The sequence below is a fragment of the Nerophis lumbriciformis genome, linkage group LG27, assembly GCF_033978685.3.
Source record: "Nerophis lumbriciformis linkage group LG27, RoL_Nlum_v2.1, whole genome shotgun sequence".
Lineage (NCBI taxonomy): Eukaryota > Metazoa > Chordata > Actinopteri > Syngnathiformes > Syngnathidae > Nerophis > Nerophis lumbriciformis.
The window spans coordinates 35,444,564-35,461,258 of record NC_084574.2 but is presented as its reverse complement, the minus strand read 5'-3'; the positions used below and the strand labels follow the sequence as shown (position 1 = coordinate 35,461,258).

Below are 16,695 nucleotides of genomic sequence, written 5' to 3'. Positions count from 1 at the left end.
GTAGGGTCTCCCAAGACAAACAGGTCCTAGGTGAGGGATCAGACAAAGAGCAGCTCGAAGACTTCTATGGAAATGCAAGAACCGAGACTCAGATTTCCCTCGCCCGGACGCGGGTCACCGGGGCCCCCCTCCGGAGCCAGGCCCGGAGTTGGGGCACGATGGCGAGCGCCTGGTGGCCGGGCCTGTCCCCATGGGGCCCGGCCGGGCACAGCCCGAAGAGGCAACGTGGGTCCCCCCTCCAATGGGCTCACCACCCATAGCAGGGGCCATAGAGGTCGGGTGCAATGTGAGCTGGGCGGTAGCCGAAGGCAGGGCACTTGGCGGTCCGATCCTCGGCTACAGAAGCTAGCTCTTGGGACGTGGAACGTCACCTCGCTGGGGGGGAAGGAGCCTGAGCTAGTGCGCGAGGTAGAGAAGTTCCGGTTGGATATAGTCGGACTCACCTCGACGCACAGCAAGGGCTCTGGAACCAGTTCTCTCGAGAGGGGCTGGACTCTCTTCCACTCTGGCGTTGCCAGCAGTGAGAGGCGACGGGCTGGGGTGGCAATTCTTGTTGCCCCCCGGCTCAGAGCCTGCATGTTGGAGTTCAACCCGGTGGACGAGAGGGTAGCTTCCCTCCGCCTTCGGGTGGGGGGACGGGTCCTGACTGTTGTTTGCGCTTACGCGCCAAACAGCAGCTCAGAGTACCCACCCTTTTTGGATTCACTCGAGGGAGTACTTGAGAGTGCTCCCCCGGGTGATTCCCTCGTTCTACTGGGGGACTTCAACGCTCATATTGGCAACAACAGTGAAACCTGGAGAGGCGTGATTGGGAAGAATGGCCGCCCGGATCTGAACCCAAGTGGTGTTTTGTTATTGGACTTTTGTGCCCGTCACGGATTGTCCATAACGAACACCATGTTCAAGCATAAGGGTGTCCATATGTGCACTTGGCACCAGGACACCCTAGGCCGCAGTTCTATGATCGACTTTGTAGTTGTGTCATCGGATTTGCGGCCTCATGTTTTGGACACTCGGGTGAAGAGAGGGGCGGAGCTTTCTACCGATCACCACCTGGTGGTGAGTTGGCTGCGATGGTGGGGGAGGATGCCGGACAGACCTGGCAGGCCCAAACGCATTGTGAGGGTTTGCTGGGAACGTCTGGCAGAGTCTCCTGTCAGAGAGAGTTTCAATTCCCACCTCCGGAAGAACTTTGAACATGTCACGAGGGAGGTGCTGGACATTGAGTCCGAGTGGACCATGTTCCGCACCTCTATTGTCGAGGCGGCTGATTGGAGCTGTGGCCGCAAGGTAGTTGGTGCCTGTCGTGGCGGTAATCCTAGAACCCGTTGGTGGACACCGGCGGTGAGGGATGCCGTCAAGCTGAAGAAGGAGTCCTATCGGGTTCTTTTGGCTCATGGGACTCCTGAGGCAGCGGACAGGTACCGACAGGCCAAGCGGTGTGCGGCTTCAGCGGTCGCGGAGGCAAAAACTCGGACATGGGAGGAGTTCGGGGAAGCCATGGAAAACGACTTCCGGACGGCTTCGAAGCGATTCTGGACCACCATCCACCGCCTCAGGAAGGGGAAGCAGTGCACTACCAACACCGTGTATGGTGCGGATGGTGTTCTGCTGACCTCGACTGCGGAAGTTGTGGATCGGTGGAGGGAATACTTCGAAGACCTCCTCAATCCCACCAACACGTTTTCCTATGAGGAAGCAGTGCCTGAGGAATCTGTGGTGGGCTCTCCTATTTCTGGGGCTGAGGTTGCTGAGGTAGTTAAAAAGCTCCTCGGTGGCAAGGCCCCGGGGGTGGATGAGATCCGCCCGGAGTTCCTTAAGGCTCTGGATGCTGTAGGGCTGTCTTGGTTGACAAGACTCTGCAGCATCGCGTGGACATCGGGGGCAGTACCTCTGGATTGGCAGACCGGGGTGGTGGTTCCTCTCTTTAAAAAGGGGAACCGGAGGGTGTGTTCTAACTATCGTGGGATCACACTCCTCAGCCTTCCCGGTAAGGTCTATTCAGGTGTACTGGAGAGGAGGCTACGCCGGATAGTCGAACCTCGGATTCAGGAGGAACAGTGTGGTTTTCGTCCTGGTCGTGGAACTGTGGACCAGCTCTATACTCTCGGCAGGGTCCTTGAGGGTGCATGGGAGTTTGCCCAACCAGTCTACATGTGCTTTGTGGACTTGGAGAAGGCATTCGACCGTGTCCCTCGGGAAGTCCTGTGGGGAGTGCTCAGAGAGTATGGGGTTTCGGACTGTCTGATTGTGGCGGTCCGCTCCCTGTATGATCAGTGTCAGAGCTTGGTTCGCATTGCCGGCAGTAAGTCGGACACGTTTCCGGTGAGGGTTGGACTCCGCCAAGGCTGCCCTTTGTCACCGATTCTGTTCATAACTTTTATGGACAGAATTTCTAGGCGCAGTCAAGGCGTTGAGGGGATCCGGTTTGGTGGCTGCAGGATTAGGTCTCTGCTTTTTGCAGATGATTTGGTCCTGATGGCTTCATCTGGCCAGGATCTTCAGCTCTCACTGGATCGGTTCGCAGCTGAGTGTGAAGCGACTGGGATGAGAATCAGCACCTCCAAGTCCGAGTCCATGGTTCTCGCCCGGAAAAGGGTGGAGTGCCATCTCCGGGTTGGGGAGGAGATCTTGCCCCAAGTGGAGGAGTTCAAGTACCTCGGAGTCTTGTTCACGAGTGAGGGAAGAGTGGATCGTGAGATCGACAGGCGGATCGGTGCGGCGTCTTCAGTAATGCGGACGCTGTATCGATCCGTTGTGGTGAAGAAGGAGCTGAGCCGGAAGGCAAAGCTCTCAATTTACCGGTCGATCTACGTTCCCATCCTCACCTATGGTCATGAGCTTTGGGTTATGACCGAAAGGACAAGATCACGGGTACAAGCGGCCGAAATGAGTTTCCTCCGCCGGGTGGCGGGGCTCTCCCTTAGAGATAGGGTGAGAAGCTCTGTCATCCGGGGGGAGCTCAAAGTAAAGCCGCTGCTCCTCCGCATCGAGAGGAGCCAGATGAGGTGGTTCGGGCATCTGGTCAGGATGCCACCCGAGCGCCTCCCTAAGGAGGTGTTTAGGGCATGTCCGACCGGTAGGAGGCCACGGGGAAGACCCAGGACACGTTGGGAAGACTATGTCTCCCGGCTGGCCTGGGAACGCCTCGGGATCCCCCGGGAGGAGCTGGACGAAGTGGCTGGGGAGAGGGAAGTCTGGGCTTCCCTGCTTAGGCTGCTGCCCCCGCGACCCGACCTCGGATAAGCGGAAGAAGATGGATGGATGGATGGATAGTTGCATAAATATATAAACTTATTTTTTATTAAAAATTGAATAGAGAATTAAAGAAACAATTACAAACGCAGCCTTCCCGGTAAGGTCTATTCAGGTGTACTGGAGAGGAGGCTACGCCGGATAGTCGAACCTCGGATTCAGAAGGAACAGTGTGGTTTTCGTCCTGATCGTGGAACTGTGGACCAGCTCTATACTCTCGGCAGGGTCCTTGAGGGTGCATGGGAGTTTGCCTAACCAGTCTACATGTGCTTTGTGGACTTGGAGAAGGCATTCGACTGTGTCCCTCGGGAAGTCCTGTAGGGAGTGCTCAGAGAGTACGGGGTATCGGACTGTCTGATTGTGGCGGGCCGCTCCATGTACGATCAGTGTCAGAGCTTGGTCCGCATTGCCGGCAGTAGGTCGGACACGTTTCCAGTGAGGGTTGGACTCCGCCAAGGCTGCCCTTTGTCACCGATTCTGTCCATAACTTTTATGGACATAATTTCTAGGCGCAGTCAAGGCGTTGAGGGGATCTAGTTTGGTGGCTGCAGGATTAGGTCTCTGCTTTTTGCAGATAATGTGATGATGGCTTCATCTGGCCAGGATCTTCAGCTCTAACTGGATCGGTTCGCAGCCGAGTGTGAAGCGACTGGGATGAAAATCAGCATCTCCAAGTCCGAGTCCATGGTTCTCGCCCGGAAAAGGGTCAAGTGCCATCTCCGGGTTGTGGAGGAAACCCTGCCCCAAGTGGAGGAGTTCAAGTACCTCGGAGTCTTGTTCATGAGTGAGGGGAGAGTGGATCGTGAGATCGACAGGCGAATCGGTGCGGCGTCTTCAGTAATGCGGACGCTGTATCGATCCGTTGTGGTGAAGAAGGAGCTGAGCCGGAAGGCAAAGCTCTCAATTTACCGGTCGATCTACATACCCATCCTCAACTATGGTCATGAGCTTTGGGTTATGACCGAAAGGACAAGTTCATCACGGGTGCAAGCGGCTGAAATGAGTTTCCTGCGCCGGGTTGCGGGGCTCTCCCTTAGAGATAGGGTGAGAAGCTCTGCCATCCGGGGGGAGCTCAAAGTAAAGCCGCTGTGGTTTGTGCATCTGGTCAGGATGCCACCCCAACGCCTCCCTAGAGAGGTGTTTAGGGCACGTCCGACCAGTAGGAGGCCACGGGGAAGACCCAGGACACGCTGGGTAGACTATGTCTCCCGGCTGGCCTGGGAACGCCTCGGGATCCCCCGGGAAGAGCTGAACGAAGTGGCTGGGGAGAGGAAAGTCTGGGCCTCCCTGCTTAGGCTGCTGCCCCCGCGACCCGACCTTGGATAAGCGGAGGAAGACGGATGGATTACAAACGCACACTTTGGGCCCTCTGGTTGTAAAATTGCAGTGCAGCAACATATAAACAAATGGCTTATAAATTATTCACAACTAAAACTGCTACACTCCAAAACTGTACAATAACATGTACAAAGGCAGTGCGTATCCTTCCTTTGGCTATATGATTTAAGGCAATTTCAGGGTGCATATCAGTTTAACATCAATGAATTATGAATTACACTAACCAATAACAAGTACAAAGACAGTGTGTACTTTGTGCCATTTATCTTAAAACCAGTTGAGTAGAGCAGCAACTTTAACATCAACAGTTGAACATGCAGTAGTCAAATGAGTCAATGACATTGTCGTTGTGGACTATGCTCTAACAGAGTGAGCCATCTGAATCTCCCTGCTTTTTTGGATCTTGAGTTACACATGTGACATCAGGTCATTTTTGAGACTGCAGCTTGGGTGACAGTTTAGAGTCATCAAGACCAAGTACGATTTTCTGTGTGAACTCAAATGTGTTGGTTAGTCCCTTGGGATAATTGAGATGTAAAGCATAGATGAGGCTGAACATCACCAGGAAGGTATCAGGAAGCCTGGGGAGGTCGACCACCACATCACCCTCTAGGACGACAGAGATTCTCACTGGGTCGTAGTCAACTGGACTCGTGGCTTCGTCACTGACGATTGTCAGGAGGACCACTGCTGCTTCCTCCAGGTCTGGGTCATCCATATCATCCTTAAAATACTTCAAAGGGAGATCATATACTAATCACTTGATTTCTTAACAGTGATTGTTGATTTGTTTTAATGCCCTAATGGGCACAACATGACTCCTTAGGTCTCTAAACATCTTGCCAAAGGTTTGCAGTTGAAACACTGGCACATTTGCCGAAATGTTAATGTGTGTTGTCCTTATACATAAATAAATAGAAAATATGAATTGGTTCATTTACAGTACAGCAGACCTGATATCTCTCTACTTACCACACATGTCCTGAAAAATCCTTTCGTAGATAGACAGGAAGGGCATGGAGAACAGTGGTACACCTTGTGTGGACATCATGTCATTCCTAAGAAGATTAACAGTGTAAATACTGTGACAAGTTTACTAATCAAACTCAATGCCACACAGCCCTGACCAATTTGCCACTGATGCCAATATGCCACTGATATTTGCACATAAATCCACTAATAACCTGCTGACTTAACTGGTGCAATTGTGGAATTCAAAAGCTAGTATTAAGCATTAAACTCCCAAAATAACCCAAAGACTTCACTTGTGAATTGTATATTCACCTGTGCATCATGGACTTTGAAAATGTCAGCCAAAGCAGCTGCAGTCTTTCCAGTTCTGGAAGCTTTCTGTCTAAATAAGGCCATTCAACAAGGAGTGTGGCGATCCAGCTCTGCATAGAATGTGTTAGGAAAGTTCTGGTTTGCAAACACCTGCAGTGAGGAAAGAACAGTACAGTACCAGCAATTCTTTTTTTTTTAATGATGAATGAAATAAGGCAACACTACACACAATGTGACAAAGTACCGGCAAAGATAAAAACAGATGAAAGAGTTGATCCACATTACCTCAGATGGCTTATGAAGAGCAGGCCAGAGGTCCATCAGCTCTTTCACAGGTGGGCAGGACATAACTATAGTCTGTCACAAAAAGAAAAAGGTTGCTGAATTGGGCATAAAGGACACTTGAAAGTCACAAGTTCCTGAATCTTGTTTGCATTGCTTTTAGGCTCTTGAGTATGATATCTGGACAGATGAGTTCTCAGTGCACTAAGTGTCTGAAATGTGCACATGCAATCATCATGGAGGCACAGGACTGGGCTAACTTTTGAAAAGTGGCTGTGCTTCAGTCTACAGTGTTTAAATAAATATGATATAGTGGTAAAAGAAGCTGAACACAACTTACAGTGCCAAGTCATATTTGTTGCAGCAACCTGAAAACACACATACCGTATTTTCCGCACTATAAGGCGCACCTAAAAACCACAATTTTTCTCAAAAGCTGACAGTGCGCCTAATAACCCGGTGCGCTTTATTACGATTCATTTTCATAAAGTTTCGGTCTCGCAACTTCGGTAAACAGCCGCCATCTTTTTTCCCGGTAGAACAGGAAGCGCTTCTTCTTCTACGCAAGCAACCGCCAAGGAAAGCACCCGCCCCCATAGAACAGGAAGCGCTTCACCCGCCCCCATAGAACAGGAAGCGCTTCACCCGCCCCCATAGAACAGGAAGCGCTTCACCCGCCCCCGGAAGAAGAAGAAAAAACGCGCGGATATCACCGTACGTTTCATTTCCTGTTTACATCTGTAAAGACCACAAAATGGCTCCTACTAAACGATCCGGGTCATAAAAAGACGCAATCTCTCCATCCGCACACGGATTACTACCGTATTTCACAGCAACTGAACCGCACTGTGGAACGGGAGCACGTACGGTGAATATTCGCTCCACAGGGAATGAGAAGTCATCCTTCACTGTGGTTCTAGCTTGCCATGCTAACTTCCACTCATGGTGATATTCAAAAGGAAGACCTTGCCAAAAGAGACCTTTCCAGCCGGCGTCATCATAAAAGCTAACTCGAAGGGATGGATGGATGAAGAAAAGATGAGCGAGTGGTTAAGGGAAGTTTACGCGAAGAGGCCGGGTGGCTTTTTTCACACAGCTCCGAAGGCGAACACACCTTCACTAAGACGGGCAGACAGCCTCGGACGACATACGCCAACATCTGCCAGTGGATCGTAAATGCTTGGGCAGATATTTCGGTCACAACTGTGGTCCGAGCTTTCCGGAAGGCAGGATTCACAGAACAACAGCGACACTGACTCCCGATGACTTCTACGAGACGGAACCGGCCATTTTGGATCCCACGCTTGCACAACTTTTCAATTCGGACACCGAAGACGAAGAATTCGAAGGATTTACGAATGAAGAATAACTTCAGAAGGTGAGCGCTATGTTTATTTTGTGTGTTGTGACATTAACGTTCGAGCAACATTATGTTGCTATTGCTCTACACCATTTTGAATTTTACTATGTTTGTGATTGCACATTTGCGTACATTTTGGGACAGAGTTGTTAGAACGCTGGTTTTCAATATATTATTAAAGTTTGACTGAACTATCTGACTGTTTTTTTGACATTCACTTTAGCGCAGCGTTTTTTTGACATTCACTTTAGCGCAGCGTAGGCGCGGCTTTTAGTCCGGGGCGGCTTATTGGTGGACAAAATTATGAAATATGTAATTCATAGAAGGTGCGGCTAATAATCCGGTGCGCCTTATAGTGCGGAAAATACGGTACACACACACAAAAAATGATTTTACAAGCCACCTGTGATCATTTTTAACCCTCCACCAAATCACATAAAGTAATATTCCTCTTTCTAAATGATACAAGAAAATACACCATCATTGGTTAAATCAAAGTTAATGTGTAAGATGCCTGTTAGACTATTCAATCTGCAACATTTTACACAAATACATTTGAAAGTATTTACAATTGATCAAAACAATGTTGATGTTATTACATTTATATACGGCCGATGAACCTAAATTTGCAAGTGCATGTCATAGAGGCATGTATGTTTGTGTTATTATCTAGTCTAACAGTCAGACAAAATAACTGCAAAATAAAAAATATAAATCCAAGTACAACCTCAGTCATTGTTTTCACAAATGCTGGTGGTATAACTTGACCGACAGCTTCATTATTCAGCTGGTTTTGGGGTCCAAACTAAGCACACTGACAGAGCTTCTTGGTTTTTTTCCCCGTATTTCTTCAGGGCATCCTGTTTTTTTTTCTTTAAAGCGTCACGTTTTATAAATGAGTCTAAAAAAAAAAGGGAGTCCAGTGTTTCCCACACATTCATTTATTTGTGCCGGCCCGCCACGAAAGAATTACATCCGCCACAAATGGATTTTTCGGCTTTTGACTCGCTCGACCGCTCATAAAAGCAATGGGACTGTCTGTGAATGTTGCTTGTAGTTACACCTCCGGTGCAGTAGGTGGCGGTAGCCTACTATGCATTGTAACTCCGCCAATAGCACAGAAGAAGAAGAAGAAAAAGAAGAAGAGGGACGGATGGACGGACGGGATAAAAATACTCGCTGGCTACTTTTCATAATGATGGCGCTTCCTACGTTTCTACCTCAAACGTCCAAAAGCTGCTGAAAGCCTTGATATAGGATGCCATGGGGAAAAAACTTAAATGGTGCCTTTTGGCGATAGTTAGCAGCTTGGTGGCTCATAGCCGGCTAGCTAACGCTTGCTAACGTGGTAGCATTGCTTAATTTTTACAGGTGTTATAGGTAGATAGGTTATAGCTGCATCGCTCGCGGCTCGTCATATATTTAACGTTAATCCGCGATTTCACCAAGCGTTTCACCGACGAGCTAACGTGTCCAGGTTATAGCCCTGTTGTCAATAAACACACATGGACTGAAGCTAAATTGTCCACTGTCCACTGCAGCATGTGAATGCAATGAAAAGAATCAAATCTGAGCCAACCAGCTGTTAAAATGTTGTCCAGGTTAATGTTTTGGCCATTAAAGGCCGTTCATTTCAAGATTTCAACTGTGATCGGGCTTTAAACAGGTGGCTGACCTGTTCAGATGGGTGTAACTGCTACTGGTCAAATAATGTGAAATAGCATTTAATTTGACATGTATGCAATGCCATTTAAATGTAATTATAGATAATAATAATAATAAATACTGTGTAGTGTTGTAAATAGTCAACGGGAAGAATTTTAGTAAGATATAAGCCATGAGCACTACACAGCCAGAAAAAAACCTAGGCAGGACAAGTAAAAATATTGGGGCAAGTAGATTTGAGAAGTCGGGCAAGTAGAAAAAAACCTTAACGTTGAACCCTGCATGTGTTGAGCTGCTGCCGCTTAAGGTTAGACGGCACTGTACATAGAGCGCTTCTGCTCGTTAGTAATAAATTCTAATGTTGGATGTTCACTCCTTCACACAGATGAGTATAGAAAAATATTTTCAACGGCCGAAAAGGGCTGGACTTGGAGAGGAGGTAGGCCTACAGTCCGGACCACAGGTACGACCTGTTCAGCAGCAGCAGGAGGAGGAGGAGGAGGTTGACTGACTGTGGCAGGACACCTCTGCCTCTGTTTCACTTCATGTTGCTATGAGGTGTAGTAGTAGGCTAAAGTTAAATTATTTAGTATTCACTAATTAAAGGGGCAGAGCTTTAAGAGACATTTTAGCTTTTATATTTTATAAGATATATTTTTTGTAAGAACCACAATTAATAAATATATTTCAGTGAATCACTAATTGTTCAAATCTGTATATAAATATGTACATAAAATGTTGTAATTATATTCCAACTCCGCGTTCTTTTTGGTCATCGGCGCTGCCGCCGCCGCCGCCACCCCCCACCCCCTGACCACACCACCACAAATAGATGCCTGTCCTGTGGGAAACACTGGAGTCTCTAAATAAAAAAACACATCTCTAAAGTAAAGCTTAACTTTGACACTGCTCATTTCATTTAATAAATGGACCGTTATACTTTAGCAGCGCTACCAGCGCTAACGACGCTAAGTGAGCTAACCGGCTAACACACGTGAGGGGTGGGGGAATAGACATCTTATAAGTAGACGCAGAATTGGCTGCTGTTACGCGAGAAATTCGGCCGCCATCTTGAAGTGGTGATGAGGAGCCGGCGAGCAGCCTAAACTGACAGGTAGAAAACAAAGATGATGATGAAAACAAAGATTCAGCGTTTTCCTGCTCAAATGAGCGGACTGTTGAAAATAGGAATCGGGGGATTACTTTTCACAAGTAAGATTTAACATTAACGTACTATTGGTTGTATTTTGTGAAAAGAATATTACCACAGAGTTGAGAAGGAGCAAAGATCTTCAATAGTACTGAAATCGCTAGCCGCTAGCAAACAAGAGTATGACCATTTTAGGCAAAGTATAAGACAATACTTTCTTAACAGTATAATTGTAACAAGGAATACGTCTTCAACTAACAATATTCAAATACTAACATTGTTGGGTAAGACAGAATTTGGTTTTATTCTGAATCCAGTGAAACAGATTGGTGGTTTTAGCTGATATAAAGACTTTCAGGTGTTTATATATGTTTATGTTTAAGTATTTGGCAGATGCTTTTATCCAAAGCGACATACCGTATTTTCCGCACCATAAGGCGCCCTGGGTTATAAGCCGCGCCTTCAATGAACGGCATATTTCAAAACTTTGTCCACCTATAAGCCGCCCCGTGTTATAAGCCGCATCTAACTGCGCTAAAGGGAATGTCAAAAAAACAGTCAGATAGGTCAGTCAAACTTTAATAATATATTAAAAACCAGCGTGATGTGGGCGCGCATGGAGTCGTATATCAACATGGACGGAGCTGCGTGAAAAAAGCCACCCGGCCTCTTCGCGTAAACTTCCCTTAACCACTCGCTCACCTTTTCTTCATCCATCCATCCCTTCGAGTTAGCTTTTATGATGACGCCGGCTGGAAAGGTCTCTTTTGGCAAGGTCTTCCTTTTGAATATCACCATGGGTGGAAGTTTCTGGCCATTAGCATGGCAAGCTAGAACCACAGTGAAGGATGACTTCTCATTCCCTGTGGTGCGAATATTCACCGTACGTGCTCCCGTTGTATCCACAGTGCGGTTCACAGGAATATCAAAAGTCAGTGGAACCTCGTCCATGTTGATAATGTTCTCTGGCCGGATCTTTTTTTCAGCTATCTTGTTTTTACAATATGCACGGAAAGTAGCCAGCTTTTCTTGAAAGTCTTTAGGCAGTTGCTGTGAAATAGTAGTCCGTGTGCGGATGGAGAGATTGCGTCTTTTCATGAACCGGAAACCTGTCGCTTAGTAGGAGCCATTTTGTGGTCTTTACAGATGTAAACACACAAAGGAAATGAAACGTAATATCCGCGCGCTTCTTCTTCTTCTACGGGGGCGGGTGGTTGCTTACAGTAGAAGAAGAAGCGCTTCCTCTTCTATGGGGGCGGGTGCTTAACTTGGCGGTTGCTTGCGTAGAAGAAGAAGCGCTTCCTCTTCTACGGGGAAAAAAGATGGCGGCTGTTTACCGTAGTTGCGAGACCTAAACTTTATGAAAATGAATCTTAATATTAATCCATATATAAAGCGCACCGGGTTATAAGCCGCACTGTCAGCTTTTGAGTAAATTTGTGGTTTTTAGGTGCGGCTAATAGTGCGGAAAATACGGTACATAAAAAATACATATAAAACAATCACTGTAAACATTTAAGGGAAGAATGTAACACAAATTATCAATACAAAGTGTCAAGACAGAATACATTCATACAGTCTATAGGTCCCTAAGATATATAGATATCTAATGTATTCATACATTGTTTATGTACGATATATGCATGTATATATAACCTAATCATATTGTTTCTTTAACTTAAAAATAGCTGACCGTTTTTTTCCCCCCCTTCGCTGGGATAATATTCCCAGTTTTGATCTCGAACATCTGGTCACTTATAGCATATAAGAATATTTTATTACTGTTAAGCAAACTATGAATAATAAAACATGTGTCCTTTATCATAGCTATACGTATGACAAAAAAGCGCACGGAAATCAGTGGTATTCAGTGAGGTAAATGAATTAAATGCGCTGACAGTTCATTGCTCCTGCCAAATGAATTGCACTGAGTGGAGCGGATCACCACTCCAAGATGGCGGCTCCGCGTCTCGTCCGCACCAGTAGGCAGTAGCGCTCCATGCTGCGTATCCTTATAACATGTCTATGGAGCTAACAGTCTACACTTTGGCATCAGCAGACTTTGCATGCTAGCTTGCTACATGGCTAACGTTACTCACCATGTCCGTCTTAAAAACACGTTGAACTTTCAGAAACATACATTCAAGCAAGTTTTATGTTGCGTACTTACATTCAACTCAACGGTGCAGAGCTGAGGGTTAATGTACTCCGGTCAATTGGTCTCTCGACTCCCGCTCTTCTCCTCATGTCTGCTGCCTGAAGAGGAAATGCACGCAAATGCTACAAAATAAAAGCACTTCCTCTGTGCTTGTGTGGGCGTGTAATAATTTATATATATATACATACGCACAGAGTATAATAACAATACAAATCTATAATACAATTTATTCATTCTTAATTTATATCATGATTTGATTTATTGATTTGTTCTTTCAAAATAAGACAAAATCATGTTTAATCCACTGAGTTTTAAGTAACTGAGTTAATTATTTTAAGTAGCAGGTACATAATCTGCAAACAAGTTAATATTAATTAAAAATAAAACGAAGGAAATTGTTACTCACACTCAACATTTTTAAGTAAGTACCACTTTTAACAACTTTTTAGGTTTAGACTACTTATTCTAATTAATTATTTTGAGCATTCAGGTTTACAGTGCAGGGTCAAGGCGTTTTGGAGTTATATGCAGGCCTGGCCCTAACCAATCTGGCGCCCTAGGCAAGATTTTAGGTGGCGCCCCCCCACATCGGCAGTGAAGTGTATATACTCACAAGAAACCGAATAGCTTTGTCTTTGACCTTTTTTTTTTTTTACTTACAACTATACCTAATATATAAAGGGGTGGAAAAGTGACTATTACCTGCAGGGCAAACATTAGCTAACCAGAAGGCAATAACAATGTAAACAAAAAACAGCTGCTTAAAAGATCTAATACAAATGTCCCTGAGGAATGTAAGGTGGGAGTACTGTAATTACCTAACGTTACATTATTATTTTCCATAACAATTTAGCCCCCTCCACAATATTAACCCGACGTTAAAACAGAACTAGCTATTTATTGATTAGCAATTTTAGCTTAATGCTAAAAAGCCGGGTTACTATCACATTCTGTAACAGACAAATCATTTCATGTTCGGCTCACCTACCTGCTACCTCTGTCTTTTCTCGTTTCTCCTCCTCTTCTTTTCTCTTTTTTCTTCCCTGGGCACCTGACAGTTTTGGCCGTTTTGACATCTTGTGTTGATTTTTTGATGTGGTGACGTCCAAAAAGAGTCATGATACGGGAAGGGAGGGGGCGCACCGTGCGGGGGGACAGGGGGGGGGGAGGGGGCGTAATGTTGTAACAAATAATATTTCTATTAAATAGGCTTTACTTTGCATTTTAATTAACGTGGGATTATTTTTTGTATTTAGAAATAATAGTACCAACTTTTTTTCTTTTCTTTTTTTTTCTCCAACATTTGTGGCACTGGCGTGGCGCCCCCTGATGGACGGCGCCCTTAGCATTTGCCTATACGGCCTATGCCACGGGCCGGCCCTGGTTATATGAATAGGAAACAATTTGTTTCAATACTGTATGTTTGTATGAAATAATAAACTTAATAGAGTACAATAAATATCTCTGTTTTTGCAAGATAGCATTATGTTTTAGCGGTTATGTTTACCTTGCATGTCCTAGCTGGGAATCAAACCATGTCTGCTGGAACAAAAGTAAAAAAAAAATAATAATAACACTTTTTTTGAATTTCTTTAAAACGATTTTTAAGTATTTTTTTCATTATTATTTGTTTGTTTGTTTTTAATACAATTTGACTTTAATTTTGATGCATGTTTTTTACTAAACAAATTCATGGGAAATTAATTGTTAAAAAAACCCCCAAAAAGCTAAATAGCAGATTTAACAAACAGAAAATTCCTGCATAAATTTTGATGGGTCTGCTATCTGTGCTCCGAACCTCTGGCATACTTCTAAAATGGTGCCAAGTATCCAAATCCATGATTTGTAGGTTTAAACATACAAAATGAGCTAAATAACTTTGGCATAAAACATTAGCATGCTAACATTAACATGCGAATATAAGACGTTAGCATACTTCCAATATAGTGCCAAGCATGACAATCCATGATTTATAGGTTTAAACATACACATTTAGTTAAGAAGTTAGCATAAAACATTAGCATGTTAACATTAGCATGCAAATATAAGAGACGTTAGCATACTTCCAAGATGGTGCCAAGCATCAAAATCCATTATTTTTTTGGTTTAAACATACAAAATTAGCTAAAAAAAATATAGCATAAAACATTAGCATTTTAGCGAAACTTCTGTTTGGCTGTACTCAAAAGTAAAAAAAAAATCACACTTTTTAAACACTTATTCAAAATGTTTTAAAACTATTTTTATGTTGTTATTTAAAAAGAATAAAACAATTCTAATTTAATTTGATGCATGTTTTGTGCGAAATAAATTCATGTGAAATAATTTGTTAAAATAAATGTAAAATAGCAGATTTAACAACTAGACTCTAGCATAAAACATTAGCATTTTAACAAAACTTCTCTACGGCTTCAGCTCCAGACATCTTCTGGAACAAAAGTTTAAAAAAATATCACACTTTTTCAAAAAAAATTTAAATTAATAAATAATTTGTTAAAATAAATATAAAATAGCAAATTTAACACCTAGAAATTTTGATGAGTCTCCTATCTGTGCCCTGGACCTCTGGTCTGGGATCAATAGAAGCTGGCATACTTATAAGATGGCTCCAAGTATCCAAAACCATGAATTTTTTATTTAAACATATCAAATTTGCATAAAATGTTAGCATACTAACATTATCATGCAAATATAAAATACATTAGCATACTTCCATGATGGCACAAGCATCAAAATCCAAGATTTTTAGGTTCAAAAATACACATTTAGCCAAGAAGCTAGCATAAAACATTAACATGCACATATAATAGACGTTAACATCCTTCTAAAATGGCGCAAGGTTTCAAAATCCATGATTTGTAGGTTTAAACATACACTTTAAAGCTAGCTAAGAAGCTAGCATAAAATGTTAGCATGCTAAAATTAACATGCAAATATATGACGTTAGCATACTTACAAGATGGTGCCAAGTATCAACATTCATGATTTTATGTTTGAACAAACACTTTTAGCTAAGAATCTAGCATAAAATGTTAGCATGCGAACGTTAACATACTACTAATAACTTGCAGAGGTGGGACCAAGTCATTGCTTTGCAAGTCACAAGTAAGTCTCAAGTCTTTGCCCTCAAGTCCGAGTCAAGTCCCGAGTCAAGACAGGCAAGCCCCGAGTCAAGTCCAAAGTCAAGACTGGAAAGTCTCAAGTCAAGTCCTAAGTCCTGCATTTTGAGTTTCGAGTCCTTTCAAGTCCTTTTAACCACAGACTAATATATTAACACAGATTGTGTATGCTTTTCAAACGCTGTATTTATTTATTAAAACAAGTGCATTTTAAATTGCAGGAAAGAAAATTGTGCTGACATTGCACTTTATAATAGCACTATTAACCAGTCATTTTAAACATTAACTCATTCCTTTACAGAACAAACACATTGAAAAATAAAGTGCAAATGTACTTATTTGTACAAAAGTGTTAACATTGAAAAAACATGACATATACGTGAACATAACAAAAAAGTTGTACTTTTTATATGTCAGGGCCCTAGCATTGCATTTGCAAAAGACCAAATTAGCCAAGAGTCTGTCAGTCATTTGTGCACGATGGGGGCGTAGTATGATGCCACCATGTCTGAAAACTCGCTCCACTGGAGCACTGGAGGCAGGCACTGCCAAGACTCTCATGGCCACTCGGAAGTGAAGGAAGAGTCTTCATGTTCAATGCCCAGAACAAAAGGGGGAGAGAGTTTTTTTGGGTTGGTGCACTACTTGTAAGTGTATCTTGTGTTTTTTATGTTGATTTAAAAAAAAAAAAAAAAATTATTTCTTGTGCGGCCTGATACCAATCGACCCACGGACCAGTACCGGGCCGCGGCCCGGTGGTTGGGGACCACTGAGGTAAACAACCAACAGTATGTCAGAAAGCTAGCTAAAACGGTACACATATTCATAATATAGTATACATTTTAACTGACCTTTATTTTACTATTTTTGTCTTTTTTTAGGTGGCTAAAATACGCGGTGCTGCTGACCGCCGTCTAACGTTACGTGTGATATATTGACTAACGTAACCCTGCTTAAAAAAAATCACTGAACAAAAAGTATGAATAAGGTAGTGAACTGCAACAGATTCCCGTGTTTGCAATAACGTTATAACGTTAGCAGTGAGTTTACAGCCTCACTGATTTAACTACACAGCAAATAAAAG

The 16,695-nt window shown here is 44.0% G+C and overlaps 1 protein-coding gene and 1 long non-coding RNA gene across 3 annotated transcripts in view; both read right to left on the bottom strand.

Annotated features, from left to right (window-relative positions):
- tacr3a (tachykinin receptor 3a) overlaps window positions 1-16,695 on the bottom strand; it is a 167,369-nt gene that overhangs the window by 18,637 nt on the left and 132,037 nt on the right. The window lies entirely within an intron of this gene.
- On the bottom strand, window positions 4,843-12,601 carry LOC133624289 (uncharacterized). Its single transcript, XR_009817973.2, has 6 exons — window positions 12,505-12,601; window positions 6,500-6,527; window positions 6,163-6,234; window positions 5,878-6,027; window positions 5,566-5,651; window positions 4,843-5,317 (listed from the first exon to the last, which is right to left on the bottom strand). It is a non-coding gene; the product is annotated as an uncharacterized lncRNA (long non-coding RNA).